An 8073-nucleotide genomic window follows, 5' to 3' on the forward strand; every position below is an offset into this window, starting at 1 on the left:
CATACGTAACGCTGATGCCTTTTATCATCATACTGTGTTTTGAAGCCCCCTGCTGCCTTGATTTCCTTCTGATTTTCTGATGTTGCCTGCTAGCACTTTCTGCTGCTCTCTTGTATTAAGTAGCTTTTTCTCAAGAGAGGTTATTGTTCCACTGGGAATGTTGCATGGTTGGTTGCTTTTCCTCTCAACTCTTTTAGGCTGCCCTTGCCCTTCTTTGCCCTTCTTGATGTTGATGGTGCTCCTTGCCTAGGTGCTTACCATTTTCTGTGTAAATATTGGTAATGCTAGGTCCTATGCTAATATCTCTGTTTTTATTCACGGTTTCATCTCTGTTTGCAGTGTGTATTTCTGGTTTGACTGCCAATATGTCTTTTTTTTTTTTTTAAAGTATCTGATAGAAGTGTGGAGCCTACTGATAGTAGCATGGAGTTGAGGCTGTTGGTGTTTGGAAGTTGAACCGTTCCTGTCAGGTAGTCCAAACGTATCTCCTGCTTTTCTGTACCAGAGGCTTGATTCAGTTACACTGAAGCAGGCAGGGGAGTTCTGCTGATTTCAGTTGGGAGTTGGGTCAGGCTTTAATTATGTAACTTCCCAAAAGTGTTTTTTGTTTGAGGAATGTGATTACTAATGCATGTGTTGAGGTGGAGCAATTTAAGTTGTTATTAAGTGTATTTTAAATGTGTTTGAAAAGACATGTTCCTTCAGTCTTGGGTTGCTTGCTAAGATGAGCAGAGTTCATAAACAGTATTTACAAGAAAGGTTATAATTGTGCATGTGTCTTAATTGAAAAATCAGTTTCCACAAACAGTAAAGTTGTTCTGTGAATAATTCCTTAAACTTTGATGGGTTTAATGTCTTAATGTTTCCAGAATTCAAGGATAAATAGTAACAGATTTTTAGAATGTGTCTGATAGTCTGTCCTAAACAAGTTGTTAGACAACTTTTTTTTTAATGTTTATTCCAGTACTATACTGGAAGAGTGACTATTTATTTATCTTCATTTTTAGGCATTAGGTAATGTTTCTGAATAGTTTCCAGAGGGAAAGTTCTCAACTCAATTACAGTGTTTAAGGATGCTAAGTCCTATTGTCTTTACTCTGCAGTTCCTCACAGAGGACTACAGCTTGGCTTAAGTGCTGGAGCATTTTGCATTAAAGTTTTGGTAGTACTAGATGCTTCTTATAAATATAAGAGGTTATTTGGTGAACGTATTTGAATGTGATTTTTTTCTGTGACAGGCTTCTAGTAAGGTTTGGTACTTAAATATTTTTGGTGTAATAGCACATAGAATAAAATCTATCTTTAACTTTGAAACACAACAAGCTTAACTTAACTAGTAAAAGGACCATGAAAGGGGGGAAAGTAGTGATTTAGAAGCATGATTTAGATGAGAACAAAATGGTTTTAATGCATGATTGTTTTTGTTCTCTTGATTAATTTGTTTTCACTTTTGGATAGTTTACTAGGAATGAGCTGCCTAAAGAATGTCTCTTTTTATTGGTGCCAGGGAAGAATTAATGAGTAACAGAGGGAGGGCAATCACAGAGCTAACAATTTGCATGCAATCCAGAGATTAGGGAAAAAGCAGTTCTTTTTTTACAGGAATTTAAGGTACCAGTCACCTGCATTGTGTGAAATAATCTGTGTGTAAAGGTGTTCAGCTCTTTCAGAAGCTTTGATGTCGATAGTAGGTATTTCTAATGAGCAAGGCCTTCTAAATGAGAAGGTCAAAACTGACTTGATGAGGTGGAAGAAGTCTGTGCTCAATCCTACCAGATGCTGTAACTATTAACTGGTAGGCTCTTTTCAGGTATTTGGGATTGTCTTGTAGCTAGCAAAGAAATGCCAGAGGGAAGCTGCTGCTGTAAGAAAACATGAGGAAAGAGATAACGACTTTTGAAAATTGCCTTGTCATTTATGTTAACATGCAAAGAATAAAACCACGTCTGTGCTGCTGAAAAACGTTAACTAATCCAGAAGAACAAGACCTACCAGTTAGAAGGAAGTTCTAAGCAGCATTTAGTAAGCTAAAGTTAAACTTCAGGTCTGCTATTACTAAGATGGTATGGTTGTCCTCTCTGGTAGTCATCTGATGCAACAGAATCTGTTTCGAATCACAGAGCATGTCAGGCCTTCAGCAGCCACCCAGTCCAGCCCCCTGCAGCGAGCAGGGACATCTTCACTAGGGCAGGTTGCTCAGAGCCCTGTCAAGCCTGACCTTGACTGTTTCCAGGGATGAGGCCTCCACTGCCTCTCTGGTCAACCTGTGCCAGTCATCTACCACCCCCATCTTGAACAATCCAACCTAAACGTCCCCTTTTCTAGTTTAAAACCATTACCCTTTGTCTTTTGCTACCTGCCCTCATGAACAGTTCTTCCCCAGCTTTCTTACAGGCACCTTTCAGGGACTGGACGGCTGCTCTGAGGTCTCCCCTGGAGCCTTCTCTTCTCCAGGCTGAACCAGCCCAACTCTCTCTATTTCAGTAAAATTTCATTTTCCATGGCAGTTTTCTATTCGATAGCTTTGTGGTCTTCACCTGCAACTGACTCTTTTTTTTTTTTTTGTACGTGGTTTAGTGTGTGAATTTCAAGATGTTGTGTCATTTATTATCAGACAAATTATATAATGGAAATCAGCTGATCACTTGAGTGTTTTAAGTCTTCTTTGCTCTAAATTGTTTAATCCTGTTTGCATTTTGCTTTTGTACTACTTTACCACTCTTTTTGTTTTAACTCTCCTTGTTAATCTGTTCATTGATGTTATAACCCTGATTCCCTCCTTTAGTGGAGTCTGGTCCTGTATCAAGTCTCAGTAAGATTTTGGTACTGTAACCGCCTGACTGCCTCGGCAGAGCCACGCTGTGGTTATGCTGCATGGTGTTCACCATCAGTTTATATGATCAGGAAGATCATAAATGCGTATCAATAAATCATCTTTAGGGCTTGGTGGAGACCTTTTCCATTCTCTGTGCCTTTTGTTATGCTGCAGGATCCTGGAGTGCCAGCTCCGTATCCATGGAGGACATGAGACCTTGTGCCAGGCTTCTTGTCACTGCTTGTCGTTGTGCTCAATGAGTCCAGTCTCCAGTTGTGGATTGCTTGGCAGTGTGCATGTGGAAAAAAGTTTGTTTCCTATTGCTCTGTGATCTGTCAGGGTCCTAGAAAGTTGGTACACAAGTAGTGTGGAGAGTTGATTTGATTAAGGGGAGGGAAGGGCATGGCATGGCACTTATTTCCTCTAGAAAGGAACAAGAACAGTGGAGCCACTGTGGTTGTTTCTCAGTACAGTGTGTGTTTTATTCACCCGTACGTCTGCAAGTGCATGCTGGTTTTGACTGTATCATGTGAACTGGTTGCTATCTTGTGTGAATTAATGTTTTCCATCTTGTAGGAATATCCATATAACCTTGTTGCCTTCCTTGTACCACTTCTACCATTTCCCCCACCAAGTCTGCAGAATGTGTGCTTCTGGCCTGCTTCCTTGAAATACCTGAAGCTTAAAAGTGAGATTTCTGGTGTATTAGGATGCAAAAGAATCTTAAAAGTTGCTGGAAGCAGAAATGAAATAACTGATGTTAGAACTACTTGGTAGTAAGAGAATGCTTTCTCTTGTGGAGGGGAAGAAAAGCCAACCTGATACATTGCATGGAAATTACTGTGCATCAAAATGCTAGAGGTGTGTGTGTACGAGAGGACCTCAAGCCCTGAGGAATAAGCATGTCAAGTGATGTGTGAGGTATGTTATATGCACGGGTACAAAACTCATCTATGGGAAGAGTTGAAAAAAGCTGAATGATGTAATACTGATAAAAAACCCTGAACCACCCAAATGAAACTTGAGTGTGGAGTTGCAGCACAAGGAATAGAAGTTCCAAATCTTGGGAAATAAGTTACAGCTTTGTCTTTTGCCCTTCATCTTGTCCTCCAGTGGAGCAGTTCTGAATTGTTCTGTTCTTATCAGGCAGGAAGTGAGAGATACAAATACTCTTAGAAAGTAGTTCAGATTGGACTGTAGTAACTGCCTGTTAGCATGTTACACAGACTAAAATGGGAGCTAGCCTCATAATTTGGCTGTAATTTGAGTCTTGCTCTTTAATTCTTTGCTTTCTGAAGTGCTGGTTTCTACTTCCTTTCCTGTGGTTGTGGTGTGAGGAGGAAAAATAGTCCTTACAGTCAGGTTTAGATCAGCTGAACTAGCGTGCAGAATCACAGCTTACGTGTGGCTTACTGCTGGAGGGAACATTTCACTTCAGCTGTGGAAGGGCTTGGATGTGAGGCTGCTTTTTTCAGAAAGAGTAGGATGAGGGAGGGATAACAATGGAAGTGGGCCCAATATTTGGCAGCATCAGTGCAAAGAAGCTGTTGGAAATGCAGAACAAAAGTAGTGTCTGGGTGTCCGTGTGTCATACAGTGATGCTGTGGGACTCTCATACCCCACAGAATATTACTGATTCTAGAAGTTTACCTGGGTTTCACATATACTAAAGTGTTACTTATTTATGATTTGTGAAGTTCTTGCCCACAAACCGTTGAAGACAGAAAGAGAATTCTGAAGTGTTGCTGCTACACGCTTGCTCTGTTCTTACGTTCTTCCTTCCCATGGCACCTGCCATTGCAGAGACAGGGTGCTGAACAGGATGGAGCTTTGATCAGACCTGCTGTGGCTGTTCCTGATCTGCTTTCTGCCTGTCCGTTTAGGACTGTGAAGGGTTGGCAGATCATGTTGTTCATGTAAATGAGTAGGTTAAATTGAAGACTAGTATAGAAATGAGAGGCCAACTTGAGTTAATGAAGAATAGTGTTTATAGGAGGTTAAAACCACTCCCAATTTGACAGATGCAGAATAGAAACATGAACTTAAACAGATGTTGTTATAAGGATTCATAGAACTTGGGAGGGGATTGTAGCCTACCTTACTGGCAAATAACTTCCTAGGTAGACAAGCCATGTGCCTTAAGTTTTGTTCAGCTTCAGCTCTGAAGGCTCCAAGGATAGGCTTATGCAAACAAGTTTTTGGGATATGTAGTAGCAGCAAGGTGACAATTCTCCGGTGACAGCACACAGTTAATCTGTGTTTGGCCTTTTTCCCTAAAAGTAAATTACCACAGAGTCAAACAACACAATCAGACAACAGCTAGGAAGCAACTAGTAAGTGCTATATTGAAACTCTGCCTTGCAGTAATTAACTGTTGCCTAGTTACCTTAATTTTACATGCCATTTATATCCAGGGGTTTAGTTGGTTTTCCTTTTTTTAAAATAGATTTCTGAGTTGCTCATTCTGAAATTTCCTAAGCAAGCTGTTCTTCAGAGGCTCTTCGGAGGATTTTTTTTAAAATATTTTTTTTTAATCTGGGGGTTGGAAAATTATTTTATTACATGTAGATGGGGGAGATGCAGCAGTGTCCTGGTGTTGTCTGGAATAGAGTTAATTTTCTTCCCAGCAGCTGTTGCAGTGCTGTGTTTGGGATTTAGGATGAGAATGATGTTGATAACACACCGATAGTTTTAGTTGCTGCCAGGCAGTCAGGGACCTTTCAGCTTCTCATACTGGCTGCTGGCGAGAAGGGGGGGACCGACCAAGAAGCTGTGAGGGGACCCAGCCAGGGCAGCTGCCCAGCCTGGCCACAGGGATGTTCCGAACCACACGGCCTCGCGCTCTGTGTGTAACTGAGGGGTGGGCAGCTGAGAACTACCTGAGGGTTGGCTTTGGGGGGTGAGTAACTGCGCTGTGCATCACTCACCTTGTATATTTTGTTGTAGGTGTAGCTATTATCCTCCTTTTCTGTCCTATTAAACTGTCTTTATCTCAACCCAAAGTTTTACCTTTTCTTTTTCCCCCTCCCTTTTTGATTCTCTCCCCATCCCACTCTGGTGGGGGGGCAGCAGGGAGGAGTGAGCTAACAGCTGGGTGGGTGTTTGAGCTGCTGGGTTAAACCATGACAAGCAGGAAATGGATAGAATTAAATGATCTTTAATGTGAAAAGTTTTTAAACCTTCATGCTTCTGGCTGACTTCTTATATGAGTGCTGGGAAATTGCCCTTTTATTTTGAAGATGTCTATTTTGTTGTGCTGGTGAAAATATCTTGCAGTTTGGTCAGACGATATTTGCAAAACGTTTTGTACATGCTGCTTTGAGACTTGCACTTCAGCATCTGAAATCCCCAGAGACTGTACAATAGATGGGCCTCAATGTTTGCTCCTAATGCTTTGTAGGTTTGTTGTGATCCCACAGTCCTGACTTGCTGCCAAAAGATCACAGTTCTACCCCTGTCGCTTGTACTGTTAGCTGAACAGCAGAGGTCTGCATTAAGTGTTTAAAGACTCCATGTAATGGAAGGTTTCCCCATGCACATGTATATATGATGTTGTGAGAGAGAGCTTTTTGGTGTAGGACCATTAAAAGCTGTGTTAAAAGAACATGACTGCCATATTCAAAGGCCTTGTTTATTGCATGCTCAAATACTGTTCTGGAGATGAGATTCTTTCTTCCCCATGACTATTTCTGTGATGGTTGTTAATGCAGCAGCTGAATGCATAGCAAGCATTAATCTATTCGTATCACAGTAGTGTGAGGAAGTGTTAAAAATCTGTATGGAGGAGCAAGGCAAGACTAAAGATTGATGTATCCAATAATCTTGATCCTACACGTGTCATTTTGGGCACAGTTTCCTTATGTAGAAGGAACATACCTTCCTTTTTCAGAATTGAATGCATTGAGTCTCGTCAATTCAATCTTTCTAGGTATGAATATGGAGAACTGGAATATGAGGGGTCTGTGTAGTTTGACTGAAAAGAGGCTTAGTGTTATGTATGAATTCTGTAAGAGACCATATTTACACTCCAGACCTACCTGCATTCAGCTGTCTTACTGTGAGATCACCTTTACTCACTGTATGTGCATCTCTACCTGCTTTTCTGCAGCAAGTCCCTTGCTAACTCTGCATGCTTCCTAGCCTGTCTGTTGTGTGGTGTCACACAAGCCAGTTAGTGCAGCATCTGAGTGCACTCTTTAATATGCCAGTGCTTAAAGATTTTGAGAGGGTGGAGACCCAGATGAAATCTGTAGCAGCCTGCCAGGGCAACTTCTTAGAAGCAGGTCTGGCATTATCTGTTACCGGAATGGCTTAGTTATATTCAAAGTCTGGCACAGGAGAGAGAAGACTGTAGAGATGCTTGCACAGTCTGATCTCCCAGAAAGTCAAAAGTCTGCTTTGGTGAGCATGAACTAAGAAGTTCAACTTTTGTAAAGTTCAGCTTTTGTTTGGGCAGTTTTGCCCGCGAGGAATACTCAGAAGACTAAATTGCTCTCTAGATCATGGCTCCGTCAGTATTCCGTCTGGTGAAGTGGAACTACTTGCAGTTCATGTAGAATACACTTCTGGTGCATACTCTTTTCATACTAGTGCTGCCAGACAGCAAAGGGACAGGATTGTTTCAGAAAGGATTGTTCTGGGTTTTTCTGGTGTAATAAAGGGATGGCGTCGACTTGATTCTTTTATTTTAAAGAAGAGCCTCTGAAATACCACCTAACTAGGACTGCTCTTCCATCTGCTTTTTTTCTGCTGACTTACATGCCTCTAAGTAGAAAGAGTGCATGGCACAAGATTGCAGCATTTTTGAAGCATGGCTATCTGAAATACTTACTGAAATCTGCTGGTTATGAAACAGCATTCCCTTGTGTAAAGAGATTCTGTCCCAAGGTGGGTTTTTTGGGTTTTTTTTTTTTTTGGTCTTTGGAGCCCGTCTTCTGGAGAGAGGCAGGTGATGCGAATATGAGAGCCAGCCTTGCAGCATGTCATTTCTGTCTGTTTCAGGTAGGGAGTCGTATGTTCACCTGGCACCTAGCTCAAAGTACAGCAATTCCTGTTTCAGATGTTCTGGGAAAGCAAGTGTGGTGTAGAATGAATTCCTCTGGTTTTCAGGTTTACTTTTAACTATGCCACTGAAGCAATCTGCATTTTCTTAATTCTCCTACACATATGATTTGCAGGGGGGAAGGCTAAAGTACGAGATTACTATGAAGCCTTTAGGTACGGTACAAGGTTTACAGTTCTGTCTCTTCTCCCAGAGG

This window comes from Gallinula chloropus, assembly GCF_964237585.1.
Source record: "Gallinula chloropus genome assembly, chromosome: 13".
Lineage (NCBI taxonomy): Eukaryota > Metazoa > Chordata > Aves > Gruiformes > Rallidae > Gallinula > Gallinula chloropus.